Raw genomic sequence first — 13,029 nt, 5'->3', positions numbered from 1 at the left:
AAATAAATGGTAAATAATGTTTTAAAAACTTTAACTTATGTGTGGGACTAAAATGAAAAATGTTTATTTGGTGCAAAAGTTATATTTTGACTAGTGCATTTCCTAATACAACTTGTGTGGACAGCTTAGTTGAACACCATAGTACATGGAACATTGAGTAAGGCATGAGATTTTGTGGGTTTGTTCAGAGAGATGCCCCGATAAATCCCAGAGTGATTTGAACAGTGAATAAAAAAGTATTTGTAAAGTACCCTTAGGGGTATGGTGAGAAAGGGGGAAAATTCAACTTCCCCAAGTGGAGAATTCTTGATATTCTCACAAGCAGTGGGGACAATGCTTGTCCTCAGCAATGGGCTGAGCCCTCAGTCTTGAGGTTTGTTCATATGAGGCTTGACCCTGCAAAGAATAGGTTGAACATATATGACATTGGGCCTAAGAGTCACCTCCAAGAGAACATCTTTTGTTGCTCAAATGTGGCCTCTCTCCCAGCCAATATGACAGGCAAGCTCACTGCCCTCCGCCTGTTTACGTGGGACATGACTCCCAGGGGTGAGGACTTCCTGGAAACGTGGGACAGAAATCCTAGAATGAGCTGGGACTCAACACCAAGGGATTGAGAAGAACTTTTCAACCAAAAGGGGGAAGAATGAAATGAGACAAAATAAAGTGTCAATGGCTGGGAGAGTCCAAACAAAGTCAAGAGATTATCTTGGAGGTTATTCTTATGCACAATATACATATCACCTTTTTAGTTAAGGTGTAATGGAGAGGCTGGAGGGAACTGCCTGAAAATGTAAAGCTGTGTTCTAGTGGCCATGTTTCTTGGAGATGATTGTAGAAGGATATAGCTTTTGCAATGTGAGTGTGTGGTTGGGAGATCCTTGTGTCTGATGCTTCTTTTATCTACCTTATTGACAGACTAGTGAAACATCTGTATTAAAAATAAATAAATAATAGGGGAACAAATGTTAAAATAAATTTAGTAGATTGAAATGCTAGTGATCAATGAAAGGGAAGGGTAAGGGGTAATGGTATGTATGAATTTTTTTCTCTGTTCCTTTTATTTCTTTTTTTGAATTGATGAAAATGTTCTGAGAAATGATCATGATGATAAGTATAAAACTATGTGATGATGTGAGTTATTGATTATATATCAAGAATGGAATGATCATATGGTAAGAATGTTTCTGTTGGTATGTTGGAATGTTTAAAAAATAAAATTAAAAAAAATCTCCCAATAGCTCTCAGTAAAGACCACCAGAAATTGTTTACATTCAGCTAGCATGGTCAGCAGTATACCTTCACTGCCCTGCCCCAGGTGTATATCACCTCTCCAGTTTCTCACAATCTTGTCTGCAGAGATCTTGACCATTTTTCCTTCTCACAAGATGTTATACTGGTCCATTATATGGATGATATCATATTGATTGAAACTAGTTAGCAAGAAGTCGCAGCTACTCTAGACTTATCAGTAGAGCATTTGTGCTTCAGGGGATAGGAGATAAATCTAACAAAAATACAAGGTACTTCCACCTCAGTGAAATTTGTAGGTGCCCAGTGTTATGAGATATGTGGACATATCCCTTCTTATGTGAAGGATATTTAGTTGCATCTGGCCCCTTCTACAATCAAAAAAGAGGCACAATGCCTACTTTATCTCTTTGGGTTATGGAGACAACTTGTTCCTATTTGGGTGTACTTCTCTAGCCCATTTAGTGAATGAGAAGAAAAGCTGCTAGTTTTGAATGTGGACTTAAAAAAGAGGAGACAAGTCTAGGTTGCTGCACAAACTTCTCAGCCATTTGGTCCAGCAGATGCAGTGGTGCTGGAAGTGTCAGTGCAAATAGGGATGCAGTCAAGAACTTTTGACAGGCCTATATAGGAGAATTACAATGCAGGAACAGGATTTTTTAGCAAGCCCTTGCCATCCACAGCAGAAAACTACTTTTCTTTTCAGAAACAGCTTTTAGCAAACTAGGACCTTAGGCTACACTGAAAACTTAACTATTGACCACCAAGTTACCATGAGACCTGATTTGCCTTTCATGAGCTGGGTGTTGTCTGACCCACAAAGCCATAAAGTTGGGTTTGCATAGTAGCACTCCATCATGAAGTGGAAATGGCATTTTTCTTAGTGCTCAAGCAGGTTCTGAAGGCACAAGAGGGTAACACGAGGAAGTAGCTCAAACACCCATGGGCCAAACTCCTATCACGTTACCTTCTTTTTCGCAGACCAGAGTAATGGCCACTTGGAGAGTTCCATTTGGTTAGTTGACTGATAAGGGAAACTTGGTCCTGGTTAACAGATGGTTGTACATGATATGCAGGGATGACCTGGAGGTGGAAATCTGCAGCACTAAAATCCTTTACTGGGCTGTCCTTAAAGGATGGTGATGAGGGAAAATCCTCCCTGTAGGTGGAAATTTGAGCTGTGCACTTAGTTGTTCATTTTCCTTTGATTGGCCAGAGGTGCATTTGTATAATGACTCACGGGTGGTTGCTAATGATTTGGCTGAATAGTCAGGGACTTGGAAGAAGCACGATTGAAAAATTACTGACTAAGATGTCTGGGAAAGTCATATGTGTGAATAGACATTTTTGAGTGGTCAAAGAACATGAAGATATGTGTGTCTTATATGAATCCTCACCAGAGGGTGACTTCAGAAGAGGAAGGTTTTAAGAATCAACTGGATAAAATGACCCCTCCAATGGATACTAGTCATCTTCTCCCCCAACCACTCCTACCATTTCCCAATAGGCATATTAACATGGTGTGCCTGACAGTAGGGATAGAAGTTATGCATGAGTTCAGCAACATGTACTTCTACTCACTCTCACCATGGCTGACCTGTCTAGAGCCACTGCTGAGTGCCCCATATGATGGCAGCAGAGACCCATACTCCATCTCCAATATGGCAGCATTCCCTAAGGTGATCAGCCTGCTACCTGGTGGCAGGTTGATTACATTGGAACACTTTCATAATAGAAGGGGCAGTGATTTGTTCTAAATAGATAGAGAAATATGGAGAAATACTCTGGATATAGGTTTGCTTTCCTTCCATGCAATGTTTCTGCAAAAACTACCATCCATGAACTTATGGAATGCCTTATACATCATCATTGTATTTCACATAGCATTGATACTGATCCAGAAACCTACTTTGCAGCATATGAAGTGTTGGATTAGGCAGATATTAATGGAATTTTCTGGTCTTAACATATTCCATATCATCTAAAGGTAGGTTGATTGATAGAATGATGGAATGGCCAATTGAAGACCTAATTTCTCTGCCAACTAGGTGGAAATTCCTTGTAAAGCTAAGGCAATGTTCTCCAGGAAGCTGTGCATGCTCTTAATCAGCTTCCATTGTATGCACTCTTTCTCCCTTAGCCAGGATTAATGGGTCCATGTATCACAGGGTGGAGATGGGAGTGGCACCACTCACTATCATCTCTAGTGATCCACTAAGAAAACTTTTGGCTTCTGTCCCTGAAACTTTAGGATCTATTGTTGCACAAGTCTTAGTTCCAAAAAGAGGAGTATTCCTAACATTAGACACAACAATAACTCCACTGAATGGTAAGTTAAGATTGCCACTTGGCCACTTTGGTATTCTCATGCTTCTGAATCAACAGGCATCAAAAAGGATTGCTATTTTGTCTGGAGTGATGGATCCCATCTATCAAGGTGAAATAGGATTTCAGCTACACATTGGAGGTAAAGAAGAGTTCCACTGGAATACAGGAGATACCTTAGGGTGTTTCTTAGTACTACTATGCCTTGTTAATGGATAAGTGTAAGAAGTCAATGCAAGTAGGACTACCAACTGCTCAGAAACTTCAGGAATGGTGGTTTAGGTCAGCCCACCTAACAAAGACTGCTGCCAGCTAAATTGCTGAGAGTAAAGGGAACATGGAATGGGTAGAAGTAGTGTTATATATGAACCAAGACCACATGACCAGTTACAGAAATGAGAATTGTGATTGTATGAATATGTCTTCCTTATCTTTTATGAGTATGTTAGCATTTGTACATAAGAAAAAACATCTTGTTTTCCTCTTATCAAGTAACATAATTTATTGCTCATGTTATAGTATTTAAGTCATAGCATAAAAAGTCTAAGAGTGAATGATACCTAAGGACTTACTTGGCCCTACTGGGGAGAGACATAGTGAATTTCAATTCAATACAGGACAGGTGAGTATTGTTTGATGAAGTGTATGTCCATTATGATGTTGTATTTGGAAATTAAGCATGTTTCAAGGTGATGTGCATACCTGTCAAGTTGGTAAGGGTTGGACCTGGATAGCTTCTGGTGTCAACTTGGCCAAATGAAGAGGCCCAATTCTTTCATCAGGCAAGCACTGTACTGACTGTTTCTGCAAGGACCTTTTATGACTGGTTGATAAACCAGAAGGTTGGTTTATTAAATCTTCAGGCATTGGATAGCAGCTGGGACTGATTACACCTGAAATCAGCTAAAGTATATCCCTGCCAAATGAGATAATCCAATCAGTTGAAGACATTTAGAGGACAAGAGAGATTTTTTTACTGCTTCTTTAGCCAGAGAGCCTCTCCTATGGAAACCATCCAGACACTGCATTGGAGCTGCCAACTTCATAGCCTGCATTATGGATTTTGGAATCTTCCTTTCCCATAGTTGTGTGAGACACCTTTATAAATTTCACATTTACAGATATCACCGGTTGGTTCTTTTACTCTGGAGAACACTGACTAATAGAGTACTGTGCTCAATCAAGTATAGAAACATTGGAAAGATGTTATAGGAAACACATGCACAATACTACACAAATACAATATATATTTTATCTATAAAAATAAAGAGATTTTGATGGAAATAATTATTAAATATGATAAATTGTAAGAATAATTGATAAATAACATATTCACAGATAACAAAACACCATACATATAAATATTCCAAAAGTAACCAAAAGTTTATTATTTTTTAAAAAATTGCACACACCTCTTTTATGTGCATACCATATATGTGTATATAATGTTACAAACCATTTGTGAAATATCAGTGCTTCAATAATGAGTTTATGGATATTACTATGTAACATATACGGGATAAATAAAAGAAAATAATTTTCTTAATGTGTCAGCACTTTTTAAAATAAAAAATAAAGGTCAGTGCAATTTACTTTGAGAACAGAAAAATAATACAACAAAATTCAGAGCTTAGAACACCACCTGTGAAAATACAGACTTTTTATATTTAATATTTGTGGTATCATATATAGAGCATGGTATTATTAAAAAGCTTGGTGTGAAAAGTTATTATAGTCATTGAAGTGTGCAAAGTCCATTTATTATCAACAGGAAAATTTTAGGAATATTAGGCCCTATCATCTACCATGTATAATGTCCAACTTTCTATGTATCAAAGATGTAATTATATAGTGAATAAAATGAGAAATAAAGATAATTGGGAACAATTGCTTAACCAAGACATTTAAAGACAGTTGACCAAGTGTATGTAAACATGTCACTCTCTTTCTTTGAAGTAACATCTGAGAATATTCTGTAGCATGTAGAGTTGAGATCTGATCAAACTAAATCCCAGTATATATTCCCCTTCAGAATTTCCACAAGAAACAGAAAAGGGAATATCAACATGCTTATATCATAGTAAACATTACTAAGATTACCCATGAAACCACTGAAAATCTTAAAATCTAGTTTTGCCTTTTTATTGTTCATGTTCATAAAAAGGAATAGAATTCTCTGTCACATGTCCCCTGTAAATAATGAAATAATAATAAAATTAAATAAAAATATCTTCTAAAGAGATTCTTAGGAGATTCATTAAAATATTTAGAAAAGGAAAGTTAAGACACTGACAAAAATGTCTCAGTTTTCAGCTTGAAAATACTCTCAAATAATTGAGGAGAAAGGGAAAGAAAAATGTGAAATTGTAAAATACTTAGAAATTAATGAAAAGCAAATGACAGATCCCGTCTGAATTTTCTGAAAATCAAATTGAATTTTATTGTATAATTAAATATTTAATTTACTTTGGGAAACATAGTCTAGAATATGAAATTAAATTCAAAGAAGAGAAAAAGAACTTATGTCCAGACAAACAAATTATTGTTCAAGTGTAGAATAGTCTCAGGCCTATTCTCAACTCTAATACAGGACATGATCTTATCAAATTAAGAAATTTCCTGCTTGAAGACAATATGAAATTTCACATAATGATAGCAGAGTTTGGCATTTAACATTATCTTTTCTATTACCTATGAAGACAACTCCATTCTTTGCTTATTCAAAAATTTTAATTTGAGACTTTCAAGCTAGAATATTTAAATATTCTTGTTTGAGATATTCTAATTCATTTCTTGTTCTCAAGATATTTTCAGTTATTTGGGGCATCTTGACCTTCCAAATAAATTTGATTATTGTTTTTTCTACTTCTGCAAGGTAGGTTGTTCAGAATTTAATTGATAGTTGTGTCAACTGGGCCAAAAGATTATGTCCAGTTTTCTGGTCAGGCAAACACTAGACTGATGGTTGCTGCAAGGATATTTCATGGCTAGTTTATTAAATCATGAATCAGTTGATTGCATCTGTGGCTAATTCCATCTGAGATCACACACACACACACACACACATCAAGATAATCCAATTACTTAGAGGCTTTTAAGGAAGAAGAGAGACTTTCACTACATCTTAAGCCAATGACCTCTCCTGTACAATTCATCCAGAGCATTCCCTCCTCTGCAATGTTTTGAAGATGTAGAACAAGATTGGTACTAATTAGTTATTGAATGCTTGGTAGAATTTAAATGTGAAGCCACTTGGTCCTAGACTTTTCTCTTTTGGGAGCTTCTTCATGACTGATTCAATCTCCTTGTTTGTGATTGATTTGTTGAGTTTTTTTTCTTCTTGAGTCAATGTTGTTCATTCATGCATTTCCTTTAAGTTGTGCATTTCATCTCCATTGTTTAATTTATTAGCATATAGTTTTTCATAGTATCCCCTAATTATCTCCTTTATTTCTACAGGGTCAATGATTATGTTCCCTTTCACATTTCTGAGTTTATTTGCCACCTTTCTCTTTTTAATCAACTTAGCTAAGGATCCATTGATTTTATTGATTTTCTTAATGAACTAACTTTTGCTTTTGTTGATTTTCTCTATTGTTTTGATATTCTGAAGTTAACTTATTTTTGCTCTAACCTTCAGTTTTTCTTTCTTTTTGTTGGCTTTGGGGTTAGTTTGCTGTTCTTACTCTAGTTCTTCCTAGTGAACATTTAATTCCAGAATTCTTGCCTGCACAAGCAAACAATGGCCTTTCCCCTACATCTCACACATCCTCTGAGAGGGAAAATTGTTTGTGATGTTTCAGCTATTTTAATTCATAATTCTCTAAAATATCTGTTGTTCTTTCCTTGAGAAATTCAACTAAAATATGACCTATCTGTACATCATCCTCAATTGACATTTCAGTCAGTTGTCCTATGCTGAGAAATAGGCCAGAACCTCAGATTGTGGGATCATAGTGCTTCATCAGGTGGTATATTTCGCTATGTATTACCGAAGTTAATAATGACATGGTGAAATGGTATAACAAAACTGATTAGAAAGTATGTTTTTTAATTAAAGTATGTTTTAGAAGGATTTAATTAGTTAATTCTTTAGGTAACTTGGGATACTTATTGCACACAAGGAAATGTCAAAAAGTTCATTATTTTTACAAACATGAGATTTTAAAATTTTTCTTCGGTTATGTATTTATTGACTTGTAGTTCAATTGGATCAAATTTTGTCAACTTTTAAATAAAAATTGACACTTTATTGAATTATTTTATTGTTCCTAATAGTTTGAATGAATTATATTTGGTATCTTCAGTAAAGAATAATTTTTTCAGCTAATGACAATTGTTTAACAAATGTTGTCCTCTTTAATTTGTAAAATTTTATTAACTGAATCAATTGTATTGAAAATTTTGCTATCATGTTAAAATATATGTTAAATTTTATATAATATAGTTAATTTTGTTGGTGGGTGTTTTGTCATATGACGTCTCCATCTCTACTTATATGAGTAGGCAAAGACATAAGTAGAAGCATGTCAATTTCATGAATGACTAAACTTGCAAATAGCATGCTACAGCTTAAGTATCTACTAGAAAATTGATTAAACGAATTGTGCTAAATTTATTTTCCAAAACAATACTAACCTATTCTAAAAAACTGAAGAAATGAGGACATAATTCTGATTTACAAACACTTCCAAATTAATACACAACAAAAAGGAATATATTGCATATTATTTAATAGCAGTTTTGAAGGAGACCAATGAGTATTTTTTAATTTGAAATACATTTACACAATGCTTACAATGTTTAATTTTAACAAATATTCAATTGTTTGGTCCTAACAATCCATGGTAGATTCTATTAGTGCAATCTCAACTTTACTGATAAAGAAACAGGGGCTTATGATATAATAACTCACCAAACTTTCAGGATTCCTACTCACGCTAAGATCCCTCTTTCATCTTTCCCTCAAATAATATATTTAAAAATGTATATTTCATATGCATTAAAATATTTGAATGTGTACAGAAGTATTCTTCATATCCTGAGGAGAGGAAGACAAGGGATTTGGACATGAAGCAGCTTTTTTTGCATTTCATTAATGTTGCACTTTTAAATTTTTAGTATGATTTTTACATGTTTACATTCAGATGAATTAAGGAACTAAAAATTTTATATAATCCTTAAAATAATATAAGAACTACAAAAATATAGATAATAAAGAAGTTGTAAAGATAAAAGAAAACAGTACTTTTATCAAAGATTTCAAAAAATCCATATCTGAAAATTTTTTCAAAAGAGGTTTTCAAGAAAAAGACTTCCTTATAACCTAAAGAACTGACTTGAGCAATAGATGGAATGGGAGATTGTATTTTAGGTTACATTTTACTATTCACCTTTTGGTGCTTGTGTGTGTCCGTGTATGTATATGTTGGTGTGTACATATATTTCAAATTAAGAAAACAAACAAAATCTTGTAATCACTAAACTCTGCCATCACATACTTTGTTACTTAGCATGGGTCAAATTATGCCTTAGTAAAATCAAATGTATAATTTTCACATCATTGTCAAAAGTTTCAGTCCAGGTTCACCATAATTCAATTTAATAACCTCTATTGTTGCAAATCTGAAGCTTTCAAATTTTTCATTTCCAAACAAAAATTATTTCTGGAAGAATTACTGACAATAAACATTGGATCATTTCTATACAAAAGGAAATTTCAGATCTAAGGCTTCTGATACTGATGCTGGGTGTCCCCAAGGTGAGATTCCTGGGTAGAGAGGAATACACAAGGGTTGCTGGTGAATTCCTCAGAGCACAGACCAGCAATGTTGCTGCAACAGGAAAAAAGTGTAAGATATCTCAGGAAAGTGAGTCTCAGTTCATCTGAGTACTCATCTTGGGTTGTTGCATACCTTACATATTGAGGGATTTACTTACATGGATAATACATATTTCAAATATTAATATACCCATGATGGAAAATGCATTAGCCAGGATTTTCTAGAGAAACATAATGTATAGAGATAACTGCAAATATTATGAGATTTTATAAAAATTATCTCACATGACTGTGGAAACTGGCAAGTTTAAATTCTTTAGGGTAGGTGGCAAGCCCTGCCCTAAAGGTTTTTCATGAAAGTCTTCCATGAATTCACCAGGAGAAGCTGACTGATTGAAGCTGAGATGGAAATTCTCTCTTCTGCTTGGTGAAATAATCACTTCTTTTAAGTCCTACAACTGATTGGATGAGATATCTCTCATTGTTGAAGGCAATCTCCACAGTTGACTACACATGTAATCATCCATAGATGCAATCAATTTACAGTTGGTTGTGTCCAGAAAATAGCCTCAGTGTAACACTAAGGACAGAACTTGCTCCATCAAACAACCAGACATTATAAGCAGGTCAAGTCGGTACCAGAACTTAACCATCACACAGTCCTTTATGCCACCCTCCTTGATTCCCTACTCCAGTCTTCGGCCTGTGGATCAATGCCACCTTAATAACACAATTTCCTAGATTAAATTTGGATTATGTGTGGCTATTTAATCCAAAATTCATCATCCTTAATGCCTCTATTTCCTTATTTAATTTTTTATTGTAAGTATAACATATATAAAAAGCAAATAAATAAAAAGCAATAGTTTTCAAAGCACTCTTCAACAACTAGTTACAGGACAGATCCCAGAGTTTGTCATAGGCTACCATATGATCCCCTCAGATTTTCCCTTCTAGCTGCTCAAGAATATAGAAGGCTAGAAGGCTTAAATAGTTTTTATCACCACAATTGAAATTTTTCTTTCTTTTGTTGTAAAAAATAGTGTATATACAAAGAAACCATAAATTTCAAAGCACAGCACTGCAATTAACTCTAGAACATATTTCAGAGTTTGAAATGGGTTAAGATTTGACAGTTATGGGTTTTTACTTCTAGGGTACCTAAGATACTGGAGATGAAAAGAGATATCAATTTAATGATTCAGCAATCATATTCATTTGTTAAATCCTATCTTCTCTGTATAACTCAATCATCACCTTTGATCTTTCTAACTTTTGGCCATTCTAACTTTTTCATGTTTGAAGGGTCTGTCACTAATATGGAGTAGGGATATGGAACTATCTGATGTTCTGGATAAGCTGGGCCTTCTAGGTTTCAGAACTTAATCTGGTCCAGGAACTTATCTGGAGGTTGTAGATTTCTGGAAAGTTGCACTAGTGTATGGAAACCTTGTGGAATCTTATATATTGCCCTAGGTGTTCTTTAGAATTGACTGGAATAGTCCAGGTTGGGTGTTGACAGGTTATGAAGGTTATGATAGGTAGCAATGTCTAACTGAAGTAGGTATGAGAGCAACATCCAGAGAAGGCTTTCAGCTCCATTTGAACTTTCTCTGCCACTGATATTTTATTAATTATACTTCTTTTCCCACTTCTGGCCAGGATGGAATTGTTGACCCCATGGTGCCTGGGTTGGATTCATCTCTTGGGAGTCATCTCCCACATTGCTAGAGAGAATTTCACCCTTGGATGTCATGCCCAATGTAGTGAGGTGGACAACCATTTCACTTGCACAATTGGGCTTAGAGGGAGGGAGGTCACTTCTGGGCAACAACAGATGTCCTCCAGAAGTAACTCTTAGGCATACCTATAGGTGGACTAGGCTTCTCTGCTAGGTTCACTAGAGTAAGCCTCAAGATCAAGCGCATGACCTATTGATTTGGAGGCCCATATTGTTTGACACCATGTCAGGGGATTTCCTAACAGCAAAGTTTAATAGTTTCATATTTCTTCTCCCATTCCTCAAAGGAGTTTGCCAATACTTTTTGATTATCTGCTTAATATACTCGAGGATGTATCTATGCTTAATACTGCCATTGCTTTTACATAATACACAAACCAAAAGGAAATTACTTTGGATAGCTGATCCCTTTTATTGGCTTTGTTCAACTTTATATTATGAATAGTGGGCTTAATTGATAGCTTCTTAATGGAACTAATTTCTAATAAGCTCTCTTTACACTTTGCACTCATAGAGAATCCATTTAAAACATGAACTTCAAAAGTCACTCCCCTACTTAATTCTCCTCATGGTTCTGTTGGCTCTTAGCATAAAATCCAGTTGCATTACCAAAGTGCTTTCCTATACTTGGTTCATGATTATCAACAGTTTTCTTCCCATATAATTCCTTTCCTTTCACACATGGTCCTGGGTTACAGACCACACATCTATCCTTCTAGTGAAACTTGTCCATCCTCATTGAAGAGATTTTACAATAATCTATCCACCATCTGAAATGACAACATGTTTGCTTTTGGTGAGCCAACTCCTGTTTATTCATCAGCTCCAGTGTTATCTCCTATAATTCATATACTTGTATATTTAGATTCCATCAGTAGGGCCACCTTCTCTTCATTCTTGTGAAGTTTATTGTGTTTTATCTTATGTAATTTTAATCACTTTGTACTGGTGGTCAAACTTTCATCATAACTTGAATATAATTGTTTTTTTCCCAGGCTACTGTTTTTTTCAAGGCTACTGTTTTGCATTGAAATATTACACTATATGTTATAAAATATTGTTTTTATAGATGTTTCTCTCAATTCCTATTTCTTTTTTAATATGTAATGATATCATCTGTGTCATTGTCAGGTTCATGTGTCAACTTAGTCAGGTTCATGTGTCAACTTGGTCAAGGGGTGGTACCTGTTTGTCTGGTTGAGCAAGTCCTGGCCCATCTTTTATTGTGAGGACATTTCATGCCATTAAATCATGATCACATTGGGTACATTTGCTGTTGATTCTATTTATAATCAGCCAAGGGCAGTGTCTTCTTTAATGAGTGATGTTTGACCTAATTGCTGGAAGCATTTTAAGGAGGATTCAAAAGAGACAGTCTCTTCTTCCTCTATTGGCCAGTGAGCCTCTCCTGTGGAGTTAGTCCAGAAATTCCATTGGACTCATCAGCTTCACAGCCTGCCCTATGGATTTTAGACTCTATGTTCCAGTGGTTACACAGGACCCTTTTATAAATTTTATATTTATACATATTTCCTGTCGATTCTGTTTCTCTAGAGAACCCTAACTAATACAACTTGGTAACTGGACTGGGGTGGTTCTTAAGAAACAGAATCTTAAAAATCGGCTTTTATGAATGGTTTTATATTCTGACTGGACTCAAAGGCACTAAGGACTCTGATTCCCATAATCAGAATGACATTGCCAATCTGTGGAGTGAGTTGGCAAAAGAGACAGTCAAATATCACCATTTAATTTTTCTAATGTTTCACTAGTATGAAGCAAGGCTCGGAGGGATAATGTTTTTTACACCCTTATGGAGTTTGGTGGAAATAGGAAGCATAGAGACATTGGCTGGTTGTTGTTAGATACACTATATTCATTAATGCCTGAAAGGGTTGGGTTTAAGGCTTCAAACGAGAAGCTTACACGC

This window comes from Tamandua tetradactyla, chromosome 11 (genome assembly GCF_023851605.1).
Source record: "Tamandua tetradactyla isolate mTamTet1 chromosome 11, mTamTet1.pri, whole genome shotgun sequence".
Taxonomy (NCBI): domain Eukaryota; kingdom Metazoa; phylum Chordata; class Mammalia; order Pilosa; family Myrmecophagidae; genus Tamandua; species Tamandua tetradactyla.
The sequence above is the reverse complement of the archived record's forward strand: the minus strand, read 5'-3'. Positions refer to the sequence as shown.